This window comes from Rhinopithecus roxellana, chromosome 20, assembly GCF_007565055.1.
Source record: "Rhinopithecus roxellana isolate Shanxi Qingling chromosome 20, ASM756505v1, whole genome shotgun sequence".
In the NCBI taxonomy this organism is placed as follows: domain Eukaryota; kingdom Metazoa; phylum Chordata; class Mammalia; order Primates; family Cercopithecidae; genus Rhinopithecus; species Rhinopithecus roxellana.
Window position 1 is genome coordinate 58,111,394 of NC_044568.1, and position 26,193 is coordinate 58,137,586.

A 26,193-nucleotide genomic window follows, 5' to 3' on the forward strand; every position below is an offset into this window, starting at 1 on the left:
TGTGGTTTTCTTGTCTGACATACTCCATTACTCTTCTCTACCATAAATGTCCCTTCTCATGGGATACCCAGGCTCAGCTGTGATGTTATATTTAGTAAAAAGTTATCTCAAATTGCTCTCTCCACCCCTATAATACACTTCATGTGTTGTTCAGTTTATCTGTTGTATTTCCAATTATGAATTATTTAAAGTTATCCCTTTACATGTATTATTACCTACCTTCCAACCCCTACGGGCTGAGCAACTTCAGGAAAGGGAACATTTCTTAGACTTCATCTTCCAAGTGCCTGGCATAGTTCCTAACATATCATGTGTGCTAACAAATGCTTGAATAATGAATGTATGAGTGGATGCTGGCATAAATATGACTTGGAATACAGGCATAACTAGATTGTCAAATAAAAAGGAAGCTGGGGAACCCCAATTTGTAGAAAGAGTGAAACTATCAACTCATATGATCACCGCAAGCAGGAGATGAGACAGCTAAAGCTTTACAGAGAAATGATGTCACCAGGCAGAATTATTGATGCAGGTGGGAAGATTGGATAAAGGAAACTTAGAGCACATGCACACACGCACTTGCGCGTGCACGCACACACACACACACACACACACAAAGACTTCTAAGCGAATGAATGCTAAAGGCAGTTTCCACACAACAGAAAAATACAGTTGCCTCCCTTGTGGCTTATCCATGCTTCTAATTCATGCACCCATTTACTCGCTTATTCATTCATCCACAGCCCTTTATTCAGCAGTGATTACATGCTAGGTATCATTCGAGGCGCTAGACGTTACAGGTGACTCAGTCATTGCCTATAAAGAGAAGAAAAACATACAAACATATTATTAAGTTGATCCAACCTGATTATTGAGAACCAGGAAATGTCTACCATTGCATCCACTCTTGATGTCTTTGGGATCATCATTTTGTTTAAATTAACCATTTCCAAATAGTCCTCAAATCACTTGTACTGTTTATCAGCTACCACATTTTTCTTGTATGTATTCCATAGGCAATACATCGTATTTTCCTTTTGGAAGCTAATAATTAGAGAGAGGGGGAGAGAGAGAGAGAGAGAGAGAGAGAGAGAGAGAGAGAGAGAGAGAGAGAGAAGAAGAAGAAGAAGAAGAAGAAGAAGAAGAAGAAGAAGAAGAAGAAGAAGAAGAAGAAGAAGAAGAGAGAGGAGGAGGAGGAGGAGGAGGAGGAGGAGGAGGAGGAGGAGGAGGAGAAGGAGGAGGAGGAGGAGGAGGAAGAGGAGGAGGAGAAGGAGAAAGAAGGAGAAGAGAAAAACTTTAGTAAAATTTATTCTCCATCCAAGGAGATAAAATACACATTTTATAATTTTCCCCCGGAAATGTTTCTGACTTTCCACTGGAAAACACTGAGAACATGGAGAAGTTTGGTCAAGGATTATCTCTGCTTGGTTGATAAACAGGTCACCAGGACGAAAGTGTTATAGTGATAAAATCTCAACTATTTTATATCCCAACGTCTCTTACTTAAAAGGTTACTTCACCACTTTGACGATCTCTTTTTAAAAAATATTTAAATATACTGAAAACCAGAACTCAATAAGCAAACCTCAGCTTACTTTTTTTCCACTTTTCTAGGTGTTAATCACAACCATTCCAGTGGGTAAATGCCTCCAGGGAGAACAGACAACTCTCTCTCATGCTCTCATTTTATATATATCATTATACACTTAACTTCGTCTATATGTCTGTGCACAGGTATCTCACTGCCCTTAATAATTTGGTCGTATATCTATCTCTTGTCTTTAACTTTAAACTTCTGGAGTAAAGGTTACTTTCCAAATATTTAATCTTTGCATCATTGACCTTGGGTTCAATGCATGGTACATTTTGGAGATGTTGTGTTTGTGGAATAAACGGAATTAAACGACTGTCTTGTCTTTGGCTACTTTCCAAATTATTTCTCCAAAGACACACATTTTAAATAGTCTACTTAATGCTCGGCCTTGATTTTGTTCCTATCAAATACTTAGATTCCAAACGGATTTGCAATGATTGTTAAAGCACTGGGCTGGTAAACATCTCCACAGAGATTCTGCACGTTGATGTTTTAATTGTGTGTGGAAAGATACACGATCATATGCAGACACATTCCCCCAAACAGAGAACAAGAGGGTATGTGTGATGTCATCCCTCTGGGAATCCCACTGCCCAATAAAGTAGGAAATCTGCCTTTGAAAGTTGGCGCGGCTGTGGGATGCTCAGCTGTCACTTTCTTCTCACATTTATTCTGAATGAGCACAATCCATCCATCAGTGCTTAAAGAGTTTTCCAACAGTACATTGACCTTGAATGCGGCACATTGATTTTCAGTAACGCACCGCAAATAGGGTCGTTACTGAGTCACCCAACAGTGAATGTGATTGGGAACAGATTCCTGAAATTCCGATAGGGTGCCAGCTGCCTCGGATGATGGATCAGCCTACTGTAAGCCATCAATCCTTGCCGGGGTCTTGAAAACGGTGACACCTGTACGAGATTTATCATTATGTACATCACCAGGTAAAGCATGAGACCATAACCAGGCTTTTCTGCAACACTGGGGCCTCTTGGTTGAGTGGTCTGTTTTGTTTGCAGCAGTATTTATTTACTGAAATGCTTTCCGGAGAAGGACCCCCTTGGTGAGGGTGACAAAGATGTAAGCACTATAGGGAATTACATCTGCAGCAAGGATTGAGCGATAGATAAAAAGCCTATGTCTTAAGCTGTTAGAGGTTAACGCCAGATCAATTAAGGTGATTGTTTCTTAGATTGCATTGGACAAATGTACACACACAAAGGGGGACATGAGCACAACCAGAAGGGAAGAACAAAGAGAAATTAACTGATGTTAGGCTCCAAATCAAACTGGAAAATGATTTTGTGTTCTTTTGAAATGCCAAATTATCTTAATGAAGAGTTTCTTTTCCAACTGAAGCATCTGAGTCCTTTTTTCACTTGAGTGTAAGAAACCTTAGAACAAATAAAGAGGTTTAGCAAGGACTGGATAATAGTAGGTGTCATGTAATTTTGCAGTAATGTGGCTTTTGGAATGTGTGTCCTTTTTGGAGAACTTATATTGTGTTTTATAAATAATAATCAACATCACCTGTAGAGTATCTGCTATGTGCCAGTTGCCATTCCAGAGACATTACGAGGACTGTACTAACTTCCTAATAATAACTCCAGCATGTAGATTTGACTTTCTCCCCACTTTACAGATGAGGAAACTGAGCATCGGAGAGCTTGCTCAGGCTTATATAATGAGCAGAATGAAGATTGGAAATCTGGCTTTCACTCTTTGACTTCAACTCCTCCATACTTTCCCCTGTGGTTCACTTGCTTGTAGAGCATGATAAATTAAGTCATGGGCGTTTAGATATATTACCTGGTTTTAACATCGCCCACCTTAAAGGAAGCAAGTTAGAGCAGATTGCACCTTGATCCCTTGTCCAAACAGGTTAACAGATATTGCTGGGCATGTGAAATTTGCAAAGGTGCTCCTTTGAGAGGTGCCAAGCTCATGATTATACTTCCCTAATTATAAGCTTTTTGCATGATGGAAAGTGTTTGGAGGGGTCTGAGTCTTATAATTGATGTTTGTGAATGCACGCATCAACCCAGCAGACAATCCAGTGTTGGGTGCACATGATCCTCCTCCACCAGACAGAGAGGTTGATATCCAGCCAGGCAGTATCTACAGTGATGATAGGTGAGGGCCACCATGGGTCAAAACTAAGCCCATGCTACTCACGGGAAGATTTGGAAAATGCTCACCTCACTTCTTTTGATAATTAAGCCCTGCATTGGTGAGGAATCCAATGTGTGCAGTCAGAGTGAGCTGCTTGGTGAGATTCCGCTTGTTCTTAGAAGTCTTCTCTGCCTTACTTACTTTCTGGATCAGGCACAGAGGTCTGGCTCCAAAATGTAGCCTGATTCATTCATTCATTCATTCATTCATTCATTCATTCATCTCAATCCCCACTTCCCTCCCAAATTCAAGCTTGAGTCCCAGAGTGTCTGGCATGCCTCTGGGGTATAAGGCTTTTATAGAAGTGATGTCTTCTTTGTCTTTTTCATTTTGAACATCCTGTATAAAGCTTTGGAAATAGAAAACTCTCCATGCATGTACTTTAAAAGACAAAAAAAATGTTAACAGAGAGACTCATCATGGTCCAGAACATTCTTCCACCTCACAGAGGCTGTGAGGCCACATGGGATAATGTAGCTGAAGCACATGGCCTTCCTGTGAGGGGACATGGGGACCAGGGACTGTCCTCACATTTGTAGGCTCATGGTGGCAATAATGTAGCTGCTGTGAAGTTCTATATCTCTCTCTTATATACAGTAGAAATTTAACAAATATCCATTAAAAAGCATAATTATTCATCAAATTAGTGTATGCATAAGCATCTCTTGAATGAATAAATAGCCACAGAGTGAATGAATACCATAAATAACTATTTGTCAAATAAGTGGATGGGTATCTATTCGCCGAATGACTTCAGACACAACTTGGCTAAGTTTCCCACAGTTCTAGGAATTCAAGCTGAACTGATATAGTGGATAACTCTGAATCTAAACTTGTCAATGCATTGTGTTCAAACTATCTGAATATCTAAACTCCCCAAGTGCACAATTGATGGAATTGACTGCACAGAAATCTGTTCTCAAAATTCCAAAAACTTCCCCATAATTCTAGTTTCTGTGTCTAAAGATAAACCTCCCACACATTTTTGCTATTCATGTTCTCATTTTTGAATGACCAGAAAAATGGTATCCTGGGTGGTAGGCATACTGTGTGTGCTCAAGGAATGAATGGGGCTTCATAAACATCTATTCCAAGAGCTATCAGTATTCATAAAGGAAACTCAATACATGACAAATGTGATTAGAAACGACTGTCAAATAATGACGAATACGTTCTAATAAAAACAGACACAATCTTAACAATTACTTGAAATGCAGGTATTTATCAAACAGGGCAAGATTTTAAATGACCGTCTTGCATTAAAGAAATCGAACTGATGGAATTTTAAATATGCAGCTTGGCCATTTCACTTTGTTCACGCCTTCCCCCTCACCAGGCTCCTTGCAGAGAAATGGGGTGGGAGTGAATTTAAACAAAGACTGTTCTAATGTGCCCTGAAGTATTCACATTTTTTACCAATGTTATCTCCAGAGTTCAACTCTGCAGAAAAATGAGACCACAGTCCAGAGGAGAGTGGGACAGATGACGGTCTCTCAGACTCCAGTTGTGAGAAACAATGGAGAGACACACACACAGCTGAATACACTCTACGTGGGTGGGAGGTGCAACTGGGCCCCTTGGTAACGGTCCTCAAAAGGGCACTTATTATTAATGGAAACGTCCAGATAGATGAATCTATGGAAAAATATCTAACCGAGCAGGACATCGATGATTAGAAATCCTCTTTCTCCCACTACCAATGCACTCGTTGTCTTTCTCTATTTTGGGGACCCTAAACAAATCCTGTGACTCTAGCCACAAGGCACCAGAATATCGAATGCAAAGCTCACCAGTTATTAACTTCCTGTAGAGGTGATGATCGTATTTTTCAAACAACATCACTAATAACAATAATAATAACAACCTTGATCATGATCAGGACATTTTTTCTTTTCTTTTGCCTCCATGATTTTAGTTCATTAATACAAAAATTCTTAAGAAGTTCTAGAAAAATGAATTGCTGTCATCTAACATTTAGTTAATTGCTGTCCATATGCCAGGTCTTCAGCTAAACATTGTATAGGTTTTATGGGGCCTGAAGATCACATGCTTTGAGGACTCTTTTCAGGAAAAATAATACAAAAATTAGGTACGAAAGTAAATATTTATTGAGAATGAGAAGATTATAAATTTTAACAAGCTTTAAATACTACAAACATTAAATATTTCTAGGGTCTTGGAAAGAGCCTATGCAAGAGAAAGGCCTCAAAGCTTAAGCATCATTGGCTTCAGTGAGGTGAGCCTGCTTCTCACATTATCTGAGATTATATTATCTAACCCTCTTCACAATCCTACAAATTAGGTGCAACAATTTTTGTCATTCTACAGAGTAAGCGGTTATGGCTCAAACAGGTTAAATCACTGACCTCAGATTACAGAGTCAGGATTTGAACTTAGCCTTAAGACCAAAGATGACACAAACACACACACAAAAATCCCTCACAGTGAATCTGCATTCTAAATGACTCCTCTAAATGAAAAGATAAACATCTCATCCTTATGAATCAGAGTAGGAGTTTCTGGACTTGGGTACACAGGGTCAATATCCTAACAATTATCAGCTTCAATTAAGATTGAGAAGGAAGGAAAGGACATGGGGAATAAAGAAAGAAGGGAAGAAGGATGGGTGGAAAATCATGCCAACTCCCATTTTTTTATTGTTCGCCTGTGCTTGGTCATGACGTCATAAAGCGAGTCACTGATGAGAGACCTTTCTCGACTTAAAGGGAGGACCACATGGTAAGACGTCTCAGTGGTTGAGGACTGGCCTTTGTCTCTGTATTCTCCATGAGAGCAAGGCGAGCTTCAGGAAGGAAGAAAGCTTCATTTTGTTCAGCATCACTGCTCTGGCATGAATTATATTCTTTCTAAATCTTCATTGAAAACAATGATTATTTAACTGAATGCATGAATGTGTGCATCCTCCAGTGCTTTTGCCTTTTATATTATTCACGTGAAGAATAATTGCTATAGAGTTAAGAATGGGCAGGCAAGGCCTTTTTTTTTTTTTTTTTTTTTTTTTTTTTTTTAATTTTCCAGCGACAAACAGAATACGCCTGTTCAGTTGCTGCAGGGGTGAGGCTGGAGGGTGAAGAGGACCCAGGCAACAAAGATTCTGAGTGAATAAAAGACAACTTGTTACCCACTCTTTGATCTGCGTGTCAGTTTCAATCCAGTCTGCGGTCATCCAAGTGGCAGCAAACAGCTACCTGGGAATGTCACTGCATAGATTATCTCAGGTGTGGACATGCTCTTTCAAGGGGATGTGGGGAGGATGGATGAGTGAGGCCAAGGTCAGCAGACAAGCTGCCCAGCCAGCTGGATGCTTTGTGTGAGCTTCCTGTTTACTCTGCTGCCCCGTGTCCAGTCATTGTCCTTCCCCACTGGGTGGACTTCCCATCTCCCTGCACAAGAATTTGGAAAAAGAGAAAAGTTAGAAATACATTGTCCAAGCCAAGGTGGCTGGAAGCAGCATAGAGGTTTAGAAAGAGCACAGGTCTGGAGATCATAGAGCGCTAGTGTGAGTTCCAGGTGGGGCTCTGGGACTGTCATTTCAGCTCTGCAAGCCGTTATTGACTCATCCACCAGATGAAAATGATAGAAACATATATGTCACAAAATGGTTACGATGGCTAAATGAAAAATGCATGCAAAGTGTCCAGCACAATGCTTGGTTCTTAGTAAGCATAAAAGAAAAACCTAATAGATACTAGTAGCAGTATTACTAGGAGGGTAGTGGTGGTCATCACCATGAGAAGAAAAGGAGGAGAAGTTGCAGGCTGGGGGTGATGGTAGTTACAGTATTAGCAGTAATAGCATCAAGAGTAAGAACTGTGGTAGGGTGGTGTTGGTGGAAGTTATACTAGTAGGGTCAGTAGGGATTAAAATAGGATGGTGGTAGTGGTAGTTGTAGTAGTGGTAATAATAGTAACTGTAATACTATGCTAGTGTTAGGTATAGTAATGCCAGCAGTAGGGGGAGAAGTTACTCCAAGATGATGGGGGTAGCTGTAGGAGGAGATGGAAGATGAGTCGGTGGGAGTGGTAGTTGTAGTATTAGTATTAGTGGTAGTAAGATGAGGAGGAGGAGTTGTAATCAGGTGGTATTGATGGCAGTTATTACAGCACAAGAATAAGCTGGATTTTTAATAGCATGGCAGTGGTGGCAGTTGCAGTAGAAAGAAGAGAAGAAGGAGGAAGAGGGGCTTTAGTAGACTGACGATGGTAGTAGGTGTAGTGTTCATAGGAGTGGAAATAAAAATAGTAAGTTTCAGAAATGGCAATAGTAGGCCAGGCTCAGTGTCTCATGCCTGTAGCCCCAGCACACAGGGAGGCCAAGCTGATGGATGGCTTGAGCCCAGGAGTTGGAGACCAGCCTGGGCAAGATGGCAAAACCCCGTCTCTACTAAAAATATGAAACTCAGCTGGGCATGGTGACGCACGCCTGTGGTCCCAGCTACTCTAGGGGCTGAGGTGGGAGAATCACTTGAGCTTGGGAGATTGAGGCTGCAGTGAGCCCTGATCATGCCACTGCACCCCAACCTAGTCAATAGGGTGAGACCCTGTCTCAAAAAAACAAAACAAAACAAAACAAAACAAAACAAAACAAAACAAAACACCCAAAAATAAATAAATAAATAAATAAATAAATAAATAAAATGGTAATCATATCATAAATAGTAACAATAATGAAAATAGCCATAATAATATAGATAAGGATAGTAAAAATAGGTTTGCTAAATGTGCTTCTCTTCTTGGGTCCATGTTCTCAAGATTCCCAGGATGAATTGAGTAGTGATTACTGTATGCCAGTTAGTTTTGAAAAATTTCTAATGTTATGAAATTACTAACACACCCACACAAACACAGAGAGAGAGAGACAGAGAGAGACAGACACGCAGACAAGCTTGTCCTACAAAAATTAAATGATTATAGAGCTTGTAGGAGATGATCCTGGAGTCTACCACATGGGGAGCAGGGAGTTTTCTGAAGGATACACACAGGACACACACCTGAGTGTTGGTGAATGCCCTGGTCTGTTCATTAGCCTTGACAGTAGTGAAAAGTTTAATCAAAGGGAAAGAAAGGCGGGATTGGCATCGATTTTGTGCCTACCCAGTACCATACCAGACATTGCCACTTGCCTCATTTACTCCTCTGCAGAACACCAAGAGGCAAGACGTTTATTCATGAAACAAAGGCTCAGGGAGGTGTGGAAACTTGGCCAAGCTCACACAGCTGGTACAAAGAGAACTGGGATTCCAATCCAGGGTGATTCTTTCACCAGGGACCTGCCCGGATTCCTGCAGCCCTCACTTCTCCCTCTTCTGAGGTCTGTGTTGGGTTACCGAGCACAGAAATCTTAGTACTTAAGGTTTTCTTACTAATTCATGAGTATTAATTTGTCCTCAGCTAGACTATAAATGTCTCAAGAGGAACCAGACAATTATCTTCGTATCATACATGATACCCTTTAAAAAACAAATAACTTTGTTGCTTAACTATAATGTGTTGGCAGTTGCCCTCAAGATGAAGTTATTTGTATGAATAACTAGAGGAAAATTGAACCAGTGCCTGGACATATTTTTTCTTGAAAGAAACCAGACATTGGTGTAAAATAGACATGGATTTAGATCCAGCCCCAACCCTTATTTTTTGAGAAATAAGAATAGCAAATTACATTGCTTCCCTGAGTCTCAGTGTCCACATCTCTAAAGCAACCACATTTCTCTTCAGATGCTTGGAAATAATCTAGTGAGACATACAACTTGATGCCTGACAGTTGACAAGCTTAATAGTAGCTATAGGCGAAGGGGTCACTGGAGCCCTGACTCAGCCATTTACTAGCTATATGAGTTTGGGTAGGCTGTTAGTCACTCATTGCCTCAGTTTTTTAATCTGTAAAATGGGGTGTTAAGAATAGGAGTTCATAGAATAAAACCTTTTTGAATGAATACACATTTAGAGTATTCAGATGTGTCTGACACACATGATGAATAACTTCTAGGAATTAGCATCAGTTATTTTTCATAATGATATCAGATGCAATGAGCACATGAGATGGAAAAATGTGCTTTACAGAAGAAGAGAAATTGAGATAGGCCTTGAAACACAGGCTGCTTTCTGAATGGCCAGGAGGTTCCACACATTCCAGGGAAAGGAAACGGTATAGGCATGGCAGTGGGGAAGGGTGTGGCCTTCCTAGAAGATTGGGAACAGATTTATGGATAACATCTCTTGTCCACATTATACCTCTGGGATGCTGGGATGAGATGGGAAGCAGAAGTTGAAGGCTGCTTTCCTGATGCATCTGGGATGACCAACCTCAAATTCTGACACTGGCAACATTCGTACATTTATATTCGACTTACCCTCCATGTATTTTACTCTGCACACTGTGTACTGATTTGTCACTTTTTTAGGGTAAGATTATGTCTCTGAGTAAGCTGATTAGTGTTAGACTGATTGTTTTAAAATAACTCGAGCGGCATCTGAATTTATTTACATACATGATATTGCCTTCTATAAACACAGCTGTATGCAGAAAGAAAATTCAACGGTATTTTAGGAAGTTAAGCCAACAGTTTAGCTGTAATAAAGGCAGCTTTCTCATTCTTCTCTTTATTTTTTCTTTCTCGACTAAGTTTTTCTGCAAGGGTTGAGCCTAAATGCTTCTGCCCAGAAAAGTCTCAGGGAGTGGGAGAGTTGACGCTCTGCTGGCCACGGGTAACAGCCGTCAGGAGGAGGCAAAGCACGTCTTTTAGGGAGGTGACCTCTCCTGGCACCAACTCCAGGAAGCAAGGCCATGTTGACTTTCAAGCCAATGTGGAAACAGTCGTGAGTCTTAGGGCTGTTTCACACTCTGTGTAGGGCAAGGCTTTTCTGATTTCATTGGTTCCACATGTATTTAGAAAAGAACATTCTGTGTTGCCAGGCTCTGATTTGGGCTCTGGAGATTCAGTGATAAACAAGGAAGATGCAGACCCTGCCTTCATGAACCTTACAGTCTATGGATAGAGTCAGGTGATTGGTAAGAGGTATGAAAATGACTATGTAAATGCCGTTATGATGAATGCAATCATGTATTAGGTTGGTACAAAAGTAATTATGGTTTTTGCAATTAAAAGTATAATTACAAAAACCTTACTTTTGCATCAACCTAATACAAGGACATGCAATGGGCCACATGAGGGCAGGAAAGTTAGTGGTAAGAGAACACTCCTCTGAAGAAGTGGCATTTGCACTGAGAACTATGGGATAAATATGGATTGACTAGGTGAAGAGGTAAGGAAAGGGCGTTAGCTTGAAGGGGCGAACTTGGTGTGTTCAAAGGAGGAGAAAGAGGTCAGCGTGGCTGAGTAGAAGAGAGTGAGGTGAGGATGCAGAGGAAGTCCGAAGCCAGACCAATTATGCAGGTGTGGGCTGTGCTGTGGATTTCCACTTTATCCTCCAGACAATGGGAATCCATCAATGGGTTTCAGCCATGGAGTGACATGGTCAGATCTGTGTTTCAAAATGACCAGGAGAGAATGGATTGGTAGGAGACATGACAAGGGATGTGGCACATCCATCAAATGGCTATTGCAGAAGTGTACGCAAGAGGGAAGGGTGACTAAGACCAGGCAGGGGCAGTAGAGATAGAAACGAGCAGTCAGATTGAGATAGAAGTTGGTGATTTAATCAATGCAGCTCACGTTAGGAAAAGGAAATATCAGATCCAATTACCATTTTTGTTTGTTTGTTTTTGACCTGAGTAACATGAGTGGTAGTGATACCACTCAAGGAAATGGGGGAACATAGGAAAGAACCAGGCTAGGGGTAGAATGTAAAAATTATGAGCATTCTTTGGCTTACGTAAAATGTATGATGTTTATAAACTTCTAACAGGAAATGGGGGAAGACAGAGATGTATAGGTCTGAACATCCAAGAGGGACTTGGGGTGGATATTTTGTTGGAAAGAGAGAAAGTAAGTATGCAAAACCATGAGAGTAGATGAGATTATGGAGAAAAAGAGGACGATGGTAGCAGGAGAAGCTTATGAAGGTGTGAGTTCCTTGAAATCATCTCTGCTGATTCAAGACATTGCAAGCAGTTCGAAGTTCTGTCTGGGGAACAGGTGTCTGAAACAAGTTTTGTGTGTCATAGGATGGGACTCAGAGAAGTAAGCTGTGCAGACAAACAAGGCACCAGTTCCAACAGGAGGATTTACACCGTTTGTCCTCCTGATGTGTCACGATGCAGGGAAATGTCAGCTCTAAATCCACAGAGATTTATGTCAGCACTCCATTGCGGCACGTTTTTGAAGCCCAGCACAGGAGGGATTTATTAGGCCCTGGTGCTAGATCACTTTTTCTTAGAATTTTGACTGCAACACATTCTTCTTTTGATTATTTAAGCTCTCGTTATCTTTTAGCCCATTGCCACAAAGTCTTCGAGTAAAATGGAAGAGCTTCCCAGTGCCCAATAAGAGAAAGAAAATACAAGAAGGAAAATGTTGGTAAGAGATTCATTTTGCTCTAAAAATGCCTCCATGTGGAAATTATTTTAGTGGAATTGCTTAAAAATTTTATTAGCTAACATCAAGAGGCAGTTTAGTGGAAGCTGGAATGGTCCACGATCTGAGCCCTGTCACTCACTAGCTCTGTTACCTGGCACAACTCACTTAACTTCTCTGTGCCTTCTAATCACGTCTTTATATCAACATTCCTAATAAATAGAAGTACTTCCTTGATGTTAGCTCTCATCATTTTTATATCAGTTATAGGAGCCCAGAGCTGAGAATGAAACCTCTATTTTGTCCGCAGTCATTTACTGATTAATTCAGTGGCTCCAGGCAACCACATATCTCGAACCATATTTTCCTAGAACAGAAAGAGTTTATTTTATTCAAAGCCCCCACAGAGACCATAATTGGTCTCTATAATTGCAGCTCTAAAATCTGAGAGAAAATACCCTTTATGTGCAAAAGCATTTATCACAGCATCGTTTATGATACAGAAAAAGCATAAACAATTTAAATTTCCAATAACTAAACAATGGTTAAATAAAATTTGGCCCATCAACTTGATGAACTATTAAACAATTAAAGTTACTTTATGTGCATGTGAGTTAGTATATGTACAAATGTACTTTATGTATGCCAACATGTTATTTTTGCTAAAAAAATTGTAACTGGGCATGAGAGAGAAGCACTATATGTACATTGTCCATTTCTGTAATTACTGAATGTTATTGAGTAGTGGGATTTATTTTTTTCTTTATATGAAGAAGAAATATATAAAATGTATAAATATATAAAGATTATTATTCTAAAAATACAACTTGTCTTTGACACAGAAGTTGTATGTTTAGAATAATATTTACTGAGGTAAAATACATGTGTGTGATAATAGGATACATATATTTTAATAGAATTCATAAATTCTGAGAGTGTAATTGATGAGTTTTCATAAATTTATCCAGTCGTGTACCCATCTCCATAATAAGGCATTTCCACTCCCCCATGTAACCATCTCCATAATAAGGCATTTCCACTCCCCCATGTAACCATCTCCATAATAAGGCATTTCCACTCCCCCATGTAACCATCTCCATAATAAGGCATTTCTACTACCCTGTATCCTCTTTTTCTCCCTCATGCTTTTTGTGGTTTATTCCCTCCTCCCATCTCACCCCTGGAAAAACACTGATTTACTTTCCATGACATTAATTTTATTGTATTTAGAATTTCATAATCTCGAATTTCATATAAACAGATCCTACTTTTTTTTTTTTTTTTTTTTTTTTCTGAGACAGAACTTCTCTCTGTCTCCTGGAGTGCAGTGGTGTAATCTCGGCTCAATGCAACCTCCACCTCCCAGATTCAAGCGATTCACCTGCCTCAGCCTCCCGAGTAGCTGGGACTACAGGCATGCACCACCATGCCCGGCTAATTTTTGTATTTTTAGTAGAGAGGGGGTTTCACCATGCTGGCCAGGCTGGTCTCGAACTGCTGACCTTGTAATCCATCTGCCTCAGACTCCCAATATATGTTGTGTTTGAGTCTGACTACCTTCACCTAATATAACACTTTGGAGATTCAATTATGCTATTGCATTTATCAATAATGTGTTCCCTCTTATTGCTGAATAATATTCCATTGTGTGGATCTATCACCACCTGTTCACCAGTAGACAATTGTGTGGGTTGTTTCTAGTTATGGGCCATATTGAATAAAGCGTCTATGATATCTACTTGATTTACTACTCTATAAGCAGTACTAGTCTTTGCATAAACATAAATTTTTGTTCAACTCTGATAAATATCTAGGAATGGGATTCCTGGGTTATGCACTAAATGCATTACATTGGTGCAAAAGTAATTGTGGTTTTGCCATTAAAAAAGGTATGTTCCAATAGTTTATATGAATGTATGTTCCAATAGTTCCACATTCTTACCAATATTGGTAGCACAGGACTTGTAACATTTTTGCTATGTTAGTGAATTGTATAGTTGTATCTTTTTGTGATTTTAATTTGTATTTTTCGAATAACTAATGATGTGAGTATTTCACATACATATTTCTCATTTGTATCTCTCTTCTTTGGGACAAGTGTCCCCGTTTTTTAAGAGGTTTTTTTTTTTTTTTTAATTGTTGAGTTGGAATATTTATTTTTCACGTTCTGGTTATGATTCCTTTATCAGGTATCTGTTTTACAAATATATTCTCCCAGTCTTAGTAGTTTTTGTTAACAGAGAAATTTTAACTTTGAAAAAGTTCAGGGTATTAACTATTTTTCTTTTAAACGTCATTATTAGTGTTTTAAATTACAAATTAAATATCTTTACTAGACATGGGACTATCTTGGTTAGCTAATTCTTGAAGAAACTGATTGTTTCTTTCAACAGATGTGTCCATTTTATCTCTGTTATCAAATTTATTTAAGTGAAGTTCATAATATTCTCTTACCCTTTTAATGTTTGAAATATCTGTTATTTTAGCACTTTATATTAATAATTTGGGTCTTCTCTTCCTCTTTCCGCCTCCCCTTCCCTTTGCTCTCTCTTTTATGTGCACACACATAGGCAAGCATGTGGAGTGTGTGTGTGCGTGTTCAGTCTGGCTAAAGATTCACCAATTGTATAGATTTTTTTTCAAAAATCTGCTCTTGTTTCATTAATTTTCTTTATGTTTTTTTTTGTTTTTCTACTTTATTGATGATTGCTCTTATCTTTTTAATTTCCTTGCTTCCTGTCCTTATTTAAAATTTGCTTTTCTAAGTTATTAAGGAGGAAAGTAAGGTCACTTATTTGAGACCTTTTATTTTTCTAATGTGAGCAATTAATGATATAATTTTCCCTCTAAGTACTGCTTGAGCTGCATCTCACAGATTTTGATACATTGTTTTTATTTTAATTCATTTCAAAATATTATCTACATTGTCTTATTACATCTTTGATTCATAAATTATTTAATAAACTGCAGTTTAATTTTCAAACGTAAGGATTTTCCATATGTTACGCTATTATCATTAATTAATTTTATTGTAGCCAAAGAAGGCATTTCATATGGTTAAAATTGACTTAAATTTATTAAATCTTGTTTTATGGCCCAGAATATCATTTATCTTGGCAAATATTTCATATGCACTGAAAAAGAATGTGTATAATGCTGTTGACGGATAGAACGATCTACAAATGTCAAGGAAGTCGAGTTGGTTGACTGTGTTCTCCATTCTTACTGATTTTCTGTCAACTCATCCTATCATTTACTGAGACAGGAGTCTCGAAGTCTACAAATATAATTGTGGACTTGTCAATTCCTCATTTTAGTTATATCATATTTTGCTTTATAAAATTTGAAACTCTCCTTTAGGTTCATAAACATTTAGAGTTGCTATGTCCTCTTGACGAATTGACCCCCTTCACCTTATAAAATCCACTTTATTATTCCTAGTCATATTCTCTGTTCTGACGTCTAATTTTTCTGAAATTTATATAGTCTCTCCAGCGTTCTTTTAATTACCATTTGCTCAATACATCTTATACCATCCTTTTGCTTTTCCCTATGTGCTTTATGTTTAGAGTATTAGAAACATATAATCAGGTGTCATGATTAATTTTATATGTCAGATTAGCTATACTATGGTACCAGTTGTTTGGTCAGATGCCATGGTAGATGTTGCTGTGTAGGTATTTTGAGATGTGATTAATGTTTAAATCAGTAAACTTTGAGTAAGCAAATTACCCTCTATATCGTGGATAAGCCTCATTCAATCTTTTGAAGGCTTTAAGGGAAAAGACTGAGGTACCCCAATGAAGAAGTAACTGCCTCACACTGCTTTTATATTCAATATTGCAGCATCATTTCTTCTTGTGTCTCCAGCCTGCCATCTGCTCTGCAGATTTTGGAATTACCAGCTTCCATAATTACATGAGCCAATTCCTTAAAGCAAATCTCTCTCTCTCTCTCTATACACACACACACACACACACACACATATACATATCTGTATATACACACATATATGTATATATACATTTATATGTATATACACACATACACGTATATACATACATATATGTATATATGTATATACACACACATATACATACATATGTATATACACACATATACATATGTATATACACATAGACATACGTATACACACATATACATATATACACATAGACATATGTATACACACATACATATATACACACATATACATACATACACACATATACATATATACACATATATACATACGTATGTATATATACACACATATACATATATACACATATATACATACATAAATATACATATATGTATATTTACACACACACGTATATATATACACACACATATGTGTGTGTATACATCCTGTTGGCTCTGTTTCTCTGCAGAACTTTGACTAATACATTGGGTTTTGCTTTTTTATACCAGTGACAATCTTTGATGTTTAATTGGAGTGTACAGGTTATTTACATCTAATGTGATTCCTGATATGGTTGAGTTTTACTCTGACATCTTGCTATTTGTTTTATATTTATTCCTTCTTTTCTTTCTTCATTATTTTTTCTGCCTCCTGTTGAACTGATTGAGTATTTTAACATTCTATTTTATCTCTACTATGGCATATTGTTCTACTTCTTTATCTCCCTTCCAAGAAATTGTTGTACTATATGTATATATGGTATTACAGCCTATACATACTTTATATATATATGAAGTATAGTACTACATACATATATAGATATGGAGTGGCACAATATTTAAGGGTAGGGTGTCAGACTATACATAAAATACTATATATAGTGTGTATACTGTATATAAAATACTATATATGCATATATATACTGTGTAATACTGTATATGCATACTACATATAAAATACTACAGCCTACCTTCAAATATTATACTGCTTCATGTATAGTATAAGACCCTTACAACTATAAAATTTACTTTTCCTGGTCACCTATTGTGCTATTTTTGTAATATACCTTATTTGTATAAATCTAGTAAATCCCACAATGAAGTTGTTATTTTGCTTTGAAAAGTCAACTATTTTTAAAATGAGAAAACACTTGTTACATTAAAAGTTCTTATACTCTCCATTAATTTGTGAAAATCCAAATTTTTATCTTCTTTTTTTTAATAATTTCTGACAAAGCGACTAATGTAAGTTTTATCTTTTTCTTCTGTACATAATGTGTCATATTTCTTTGGATACTTTAAAGTTTCTATTTCTATTTCTAGATTTCAGCCATTTGATACTGATGTACCTTGGTGTGATTTTCTTTGGGCTTATTTTGCTTGAAGTTTATTGAACTTATTGTATGTGTAGGTTTATGATTTTCATCAAATTTGTAGAATTTTCAAATGCTGTTTTATTTTTTTCTGTTTTATTCATCTTTTTCCTGGAATTCAGTTATCTGTATATTAGATTACTTTATATTTTATTACAGAAGTTACTTATCCACTGTTCATTTTTTCCATCTGTTTTCTGATTTGTTTACTTTCTATCGCTATATCTGCAAGTTCATTAAGTTTTTCTTCTTTAGTGTCTATTCTGTTAATCTTATGTAATTTTTTTTCATTTAAGATATTGTAATTTTCATTTCTGGAAGTTCTGTTTTTTATGTAATATTCAATTTTTCTTTTCATCATACTTATTTTCCTTTACCTTCTTGAACATATGGAATCTTTTAATAGTAATTGTTTTATAATAACAGTTCATAATAGCAATTATTTCTAAGTCTGCCTCAATTGATTGATTTCCTCCTGGTTACAGGTCATATTTTCCTGTTTCTTTGTATGTGTGGAAATTTTGTAGTAGATTAATTAAGCGTAGAACATTGTAATACATTGTTAATTGTAATCCATTGTTATGGCTCTCAGTTATTTAGAATTAGCTGGATAATTTTAAGGCTTACTTTTAAACTCTGTTATGCAGGTTAGTATTTAGTCTGGGGCTAAATTCGCTCTACTACTAAGGCAAGTCCCTTCTGACGATTCTACTTAATGCCTTGTGTTTTAACAAGATCTCTTCCCACTGCTGGTAGAAAGACGAACAATTTTCAGTTCTGCGCGAGCTCCAGGAATTTTTCTGCCTACTTCTCTCCTGGGTCCCATCCTCTCACTCATGTATAAATTAATACTCAGCCAAAGATTCAAGGGCACCCCCTGTGGATTTCTGGAGCTCTTTATCCATCTACCTCCCTTGCCTTCTTACTCTGTCCCACAAATTCCAACTGCCTTGGCTTTTCTGAACTCTGACCTCTGTTTCTCTGCAACTCAGCAAGACTGAGCTGAGTCTGTGTAGGTTCTTCATCCCGTACTTAGTCCTGGTAAATGAACCCAGGCAGTAATCTGTTAAAATTACAGAGTTCACATTACTTTCTTACCTTCTTTCAGGAATCACAGCCCTATAAGGCCTTCGGTTAATAAGCGTCTAAAAACTATTGACTATATATGTGAAAAAATTATAGAAATGTATAGATATAAAAAAATTACAAAGTGATTAGAAAAACTTTATATATATAAATTTTTAAATAATTAAATAAATAAATAAATTTTAAATAGTTTTTTCTAATTATTTAAGGTGAGAGGATATAGCTGGTCCCTGTTATTTCATGTAAGTCACAAATGGAAATCTCTAGTTATTATCTATTTCAGTGTTGTTCTGACAACGAATATTTTAAATCATAAATTGTGTATGTTTTCCAAAAATCTGGAATATGTATTTAGTGGTAAAGGCAGGGTATATGTGCATGCGTAACTTACTGTCATTGTGCCAGCTGTGTGAAAGCTTAGTATGAAAAGTTACTGCAGGTCCTCCTTGTGGTTGTCTTTAGATGCTAAAACTATGCAGCCTATGTTTCTTTCTTTCTTTTTTGGTGTTTTTCTAATATGTTTTAATGGAAACGTAGAAATTGTTTTTATATTGGAAAAATAAACTTTACTTACAATCATTAAGGCTATTGAATAATTTACATGGAGGAAGTAATTCTAAGCAGAACGCTCTTACTTATAAAAGAATTATGTTTGCACAAATTAATGAATATACAGCCCATCTTTTCACGTACCCAAACTTTGCATGTACAGCTTCCCCTCCTACTTCATTTATTTCTGAAATGTATTTGGAAAATACATTCCTAAAAAATGAATTTTCATGTTTTATTCCAAAATATATTTGGAAAATACATTTATTAAAAAATACATTTTTTTTTAGAAAACCACAGATACAATAAAATAATGAAATGATTAAAATGAAGGTAAAAGTTCAAGATACAGAAAGTGAAATGGTTGGGAAATATATGGGTTGAGAGGAGAACAGTGGGAGGTGAATGGAAAGGAAGCCGTGTAATTTTAGCGGAGAATCTAGACTAAGGGAAGCTTTGGAGATTGAAGATGAAACTTATCTGTGAGCTTACTAGTATCCAAAACATAGAAACAGTGGGATTTGGAGCTCTCGGAATAAATCAAAAGTTTTTTCATCTGGAGATGCTTTTTTTTTTTCACATTTTATTTATTCTAACTTCTAAAATAATATTTTATATTAACTAGATCAAAGAAACACTCAGCATATAGAATTGTCGTGTGCAGCTCTTTAAGAACAATAAAAGAATGCCAGGCATAGACCCTTTCCTTAATGAAACTGAGTTCCAAGACAGTGGGAGAACACTTAAGTTACACCTGGACTGGCTTCAGATTAAAACAGGACAGTGTACGATTGACCTTCAAATCAAAAGCATGCATGATCCCAGCTGAAAGTAGACCTTCGGTTCTGAATGAAGAAGTGAATGTGGATAAGCACAGGAGAAGAATGAAGCATTCTAGGAAAAATGCGAAACACAGGAGAAAAAAGAGACAGCTAAGGATATTGCAAATGGCCTGGGAAGGTCAGATGATTAGCGAGTGGTCCTGAATGTCATGATGGGGGATGCAATGACCATTGATAGCAGACGACAGCCCTGGGCTCAAATCCTACCTCTGCTAAATTAAAACAAAAACAAAAACAAAACTAAAGAAATGCCACACCCACTACCTTGAGGTTTCAATAGGGCTAGCTGAAGTTTCAGCTTTCAATAGATGGTATGTACCAGTCTCTGCTTTGTGTAATACAGCTTTTTCTTCCATGTATTGATGTAATAAGGCATTTTTGACCAGCAGAGGTAAAACCAAAAGTCTTAAGCTATCTAGAATTAGTTGGATTTCTTTAAGGCTTACTTTACTAAGAAAGTTTCCTGACCCCAGGGTAGCAATTTTAGTACATAAAGTTTGTCTTGTCCGTGGCTGCCAAGAGGAGTTTGGGTTTGTTGAAAGGGCTACAAAGGGACCTGGATGGATGAGGTTTCTGGTCTGGCCTTTACATGGGCCTGAGTTTGAGAGCCTCTGAATGGAAGACTGAGGCATGAAACAGGCATGTTGTTGGTCTGTGTGTGTGTGTGTGTGTGAGAGCGAGAGAGAGAGAGAGAGAGAATGAGAAAGAGAGAGCGTTGTTGTTGAGTCCTACGGGAAGAAGCAAGCTGCTATAGGACTGAGTAAGAGAAAGGATGAAGTTCCTTGGATGAGCTGTGACAACCTTTGACCCTCACCCTTTGTTTCAGCAAGGATCTAGTTAGGGAAATACAAATACACATTAGGTGTTTTAGCTAAATAATTCAATAAAAGAACCTGATTGTACAATTACTGGAAGATTTAAAAAGCAAAAAAAAAAAAAAAAAAAAGGAAACACGGAGGCCATACCTCAGTAATAGCTGTAGGATGCAGCTGCTGACAGCTCTAGGGTGATATTAGGTATACAAGAATTCAGAAGCTCAGTGGAGAGGCCTGGTAGGGCTGAGGCTCAGACCTCTGAGTTGCCTCCCGACTTGTGGCTCATGGCAGGGTCCCTTGGAGCTGAGACCCAAAAGTCTGAGAAAAGGGTCTTGCCTGTTGGTGTTGGCGCCTCCACAGAGGTGCAAAGTGGTCCGGGCTGGAGCCTGGAGTCAACACCTGCTGCAAGCAGGAAGTGTCATTGCCAAGGTGAAGTGAGGCTGTGAGGAACAGAAGCCAAGAGAAGGCCGAAATCCCTTCTCCCTCCATTGTCCTGCAGTCTGCCACTAGCCCCACCTATCAGCAGAGCCTAACGTGGAGCCAGCTGCAAACCTGAAATGTGGGGTGGGGAGCCCCAGCCCCAGTCTCACAAAGCCTGCAGAGAAGCTGGGCCTGTGAATGAGCCATGAGGACTTCACAACTGAATTCCCATCAGGACTTGACAAAGGCTGGCACAGGCCGGGTGCGGTGGCTCATGCCTGTAATCTCAGCACTTTGGAAGGCTGAGGCAGGCGGATCATTTGCGGTCAGGAGTTCAAGACCAGCCTGGCCAACATGGTGAAACCCCATCTCTACTAAAAATACAAAAATTATGCGATGTGGTGGCACGTGCCTGTAATCCCAGCTACTCAGGAGGCTAAGGCAGGAAAATCCTCTGAACCTGCGAGGCAGAGGTTACAGTGAGCTGAGATCGTGCCACCGCATTCTAGCCTGTTGCACAGATGCTCAACGGGGATACCCAGTATCTGCATGAAAACAGAAGGCAACAGGCATTTTTTAATGAATGACTGTAGGCTACATGAAAAAATTCACCTTTTTTCTTTTTTACTTTATTTTATCCTTACAATAACCCAAGAAGTGAGTATTATTGTTCTCATTTTACAAGTGGAGGATTTGAAACTCAGAGAGGTCATGTCCCAAAGCTGGTAGATGGGAGAGGCAGGAAATAAACTAAGAATGTGGAGATTTCAGTACTTCCATTTTCATTAAAAGGCAACTCTCTTGCCTGCCTCTTTGGTCCTACTACCTCAGTTACACATTGATCACACAATAACATCTTCCCCACTAACACATAAGTTCCATGAGGTCGAGACTTGCTCAAAGCTTGATGTGGTCACTGGCCACTATGTCACTGGTCACTATGCCAATGACCATGTCCAGGTGGTCACATATATACATGGGCATTCAGTAAATACTCGTTGAATAACCAGATGCATATTTATGTTCCTTTAGGCTTCCTTATGTATTATATGGAAGTACATCCGGATATATAATTTAATACCCAAACATAATGTGTGATACATATGTATGTCTAAAACATATTTTGGCACTGCAGAGAGAAAAGCATTTGAAGTCAGAAGCGTTGCCTACTAAGAGACAATATATAGCTTTCAAATGAGGCAAAAGTGAATGCATATTTGATCTTCAAATTAACTATCCCATTAAAGTATGGTCTCTTCTTCCCCTTCATCCCACCCTGTCCCCATCCCACCCTCCACCCCAAGCTTAGCCTATCATTAGCTGCTATCTGGAATCGACAGTAGAGTAATTTGAACTCTGGTTCCCAAGGGCCTATTCTTTTACTTCCTGCTGTAGGAATACGGTGTGTATTGATTAGATATCAGACTGTAATGGGCTTCCAATCTCTCTGCCTTAGGATATATGATGGAGATGACAGGAAACAGATACCCTGTTACTACTTGTAAATAGTCTGGTTGAACAAAATGGTTGGTAACCACTTCGGTGCCGTTCACATTTTTACCACCAGGAAGGAGCTCCTTTTTTCACTCTTTCTAATATGACTTCTTGGAAAGGGAAGGCACAGAATTTTCTTTTGGGACCAGACCCATTGTCTAACATGGTCATCTCCTTTAGAAACTATTGGTCAGGCGTGGTGGCTAAAGCCTGTAATCCCAGCACTTTGGGAGGCTGAGGTAGGCGATCACAAGGTCAAGATATCGAGACTATCCTGGTCAACATGGTGAAACCCCATCTCTACTAAAACTACAAAAATTAGCTGGGCGTGGTAGTGCGTGCCTGTAGTCCTAGCTACTCGGGAGGCTGAGGCAGGAGAATCACTTGAACCTGGGGGGCTGCAGTGAGCCGAGATTGCACCACTGCACTCCAGCCTGGTGACAGAGTGAGACGTTGTCTCAAAAAAAAAAAAAAAAAAAAAAAAAAGCAAAACAAAAAAGAACTATTCAGGGAGAAGGGTTTCCCTTAAGAGTTCAGGCTTGCTTGGAGAGTTGTTCACAGACTACTCAGGAACAAAACCCCCAGCATCTGCAGCCCACTCCCACCTGGGTGACTGACAGAAGAGAAAGAGGGTTGGAGGCCGAGCAGAGGCAGAAGCAGGCCTCCTCCCCTTCTGAGCAATACCTGGGGCAAGTCACTTGTAGAAGCCTCAGTTTCCACATCTGTAAAATGGGAGAATAATCTTGTTCACAGAACTGCTGTCAGGATTGAGTAAAACAATGCACTTGGAGTAGCCAAGATACTGCCTGGGGCCTGGTTAGTTTTCTTTCCTTTCCTCACTTTACCCTATCTACTGAAATTGATTCCCTCTGCTGGAATTCCGAGAGTTCTTCAGTTTGTGGAAGAGGCAGGTACAAAGGGAGTGTCTCCTCGTGTGGCATCATTCAAACCTCAAATAGCACATAATGGTAGCATTTGTAAGGCAAATGGACTGAAGCTCCTGAGCTGAAATAAACTTCCTCTGGAACTGAGCAAATGCTGGTTCTATGTTGCTGATGGCAGCCTGACTCATGCACTGATGACTCCGCAATTTGAAGTTGGCCTGGGTTTGTTTTGCAGGTTTTGCCCACTTTCTGGATGAGGCTTGTGATATCTGTTTGAGTTAGAAGGACCCTGGCTCACAGCTTAATAACGCAAAGGTAAATATGAAGTTGATCAGTGACATCCTTCTTCCAGTGGCCCGGCAGATGCCAAGATAAAGGTTCACATGCCTCCCTTGGTGATATGGGTTTGATTTTGCACAGATGGGAGCGTCTTCGGTTGAGTCTTCAATTTCCTTCCCTTTTCTTATCAGCAAAGATGACTAAAAAACAAGTTGAATGGTGGTTCAAGAAGCATTTCAAGAGATAAATATAAACTTTTAAGGGGGAATAAACTGTGAGTTTATACATTTTTAATTACACCGAGCTTGAAGCTCATATTCATTTATTACCAGAGATATCAGCCACTTATCTGCCACTTCTCTAATCTTTGCCCTGAAAACAGACATGACCCTAGTCAAGGAAGATAAATGGAGAATTAAAAATGGCTACCTTCTGGGAATTGATTGGAAAAGAGTGGGATGGCAAGCCAGGGCTCAAGTTAACCCTGGACTCTTTCCCAATATTCCTGCAGCTACTGCTTCTGTGGGTGAAGGCAAAATCAAGTGGACTTAACCTCTGTCTTTGCTAACATTTCCTCATTTCTCCTTCTTCCCCTGCCCCCATTAGAATGAAGGAATCAATAAAGCTAGCTTTGAGAGAGGAAGGAACCGATCTTCATGCTGGTATCAAATGCTGTATCTCTGCGGCATGTGGAGAAGGGCCAGTGTGCTGTAAGTGACCTAATTGCACATTCCCCCAAAACACTGAATTCATATTATTGGCTTCATCAGCATTGTCCCTCCTAGAGGTTGTTCTTAAGTAGCTCAGGAGAGGATTGAAGGAAAGAACTATGACTGTTACCTTCAATACGGAGGGATCTGGCCAGGAAAAAAGCAGAGACACACGTAATGATGGTCGCCATTTATTGAATGCTTTCCTTGTACCAGATCCTGTGCTATGTTCCTGATGTCCAGCGTCTCATTTCATTCTTGCAACAATCCTTTGAAGATGATCTGATTATTCCTGTTCTACAGATGATGGTAACTGAGACTCAGATAAATTAGGAAACTCATTCCCATTTATAGAGCTGGTAAATTTAGACACAGGTCTGTCGGACAGACCACCCCGTCCTCACCACCCCTCCTCCAAAATAACGACTGCCCCTGATACCTCATCATGTCAAGTTATTAACAGCAAAACAAAAAAGAAGTTACAAATAGGTTATTTAATCTAGCCCTTCATTTTTTAGATTCAGAAACAAGTCCACAGCAGGAAAATGACTTGCTCAAGGTCACAGAAAAGTGCCAAAACTATGTCCTTTGATTTTGGACTGTCACCCCCATGACCTTAGCAAAGATACAACATACTTATCCTCCACTCCAGTTCCCAGGCCCCACATATGAGCAGGAAATACATCAGTTCTCAATAACATGGCTTGGTGGGGGCCAGAAAAATAGGGAGACAGAAGGTTGGCATAGTAAAAGTAAGTTTAATGTGTTACTTTATTTATAACAAACATTTATCAAGCACCTAAAATATACAAAGCATGGTTAAGGTAACAGGTTTCTGCTATGAAAAACAGGTATACTAAAGGTTGGCTTCTGTGTGTGTGTGTGTGCGTGCACGTGTATGTGTGTGTGTGCACATGTGTGTGGTGTGAGTGTGTGGTGTGTGTGTGGTGTGTGTGTGGTGTGTGTGTGTGTGTGGTGTGTGTGGTGTGTGTGGCGTGTGTGTGTGGCGTGTGTGTGTGGTATGTGTGTATGTGGTGTGTGTGTATGGTGCATGTGTGTGTATGTGTGTGTGCGCGCGTGTGTGTGTTGTGAGTGGTGTGTGTGTGCATGTGTGGTGTGTATGTGTGTGAGTGTGTGTGTGCATGTGTGGTGTGTATGTGTGTTAGTGTGGGTGTGGTGTGTGTGGTATGTGTGTGAATGTGTGTATGTGCGTGTGTGTGTGGTATGTGTGTATGTGTGTGTGGTGTGTGTGTGTGGTGTGTGTGGTGTGTATGTGGCGTGTGTGTGTATGGTGCATGTGTGTGTATGTGTGTGTGCATGTGTGTGTGTGCGTGTGTTGTGTGTGTGGAGTATGTGTGTGCATGAGTGCTGTGTGTGAGTGTGTGTGCATGTGTGGTGTGTATGTGTGTGAGTGTGTGTGTGGTGTGTGGTGTGTGTGTGGTGTGTGTGGTGTATGTATGTGGTGTGTGTGTGGTGTGTATGTGTGGGAGGGTGTGTGGGGGGGTGTGTGTGGGTGTGTGTGTGTGTATGTGTGTGCATGTGTGTGTGTATGTGTGT

The 26,193-nt window shown here is 39.0% G+C and overlaps 1 long non-coding RNA gene across 2 annotated transcripts in view; it reads right to left on the reverse strand.

The window, feature by feature from the left end:
- Nucleotides 1–733: 733 nt before the first annotated feature.
- The window catches only part of LOC115895246, a 178,601-nt gene continuing 153,141 nt past the window's right edge, over nt 734–26,193 (reverse strand). For both annotated transcript variants that reach the window (XR_004055447.1, XR_004055448.1), the window contains one exon: nt 734–816. This is a non-coding gene — a long non-coding RNA (uncharacterized LOC115895246). The remainder of the gene's footprint in view (nt 817–26,193) is intronic.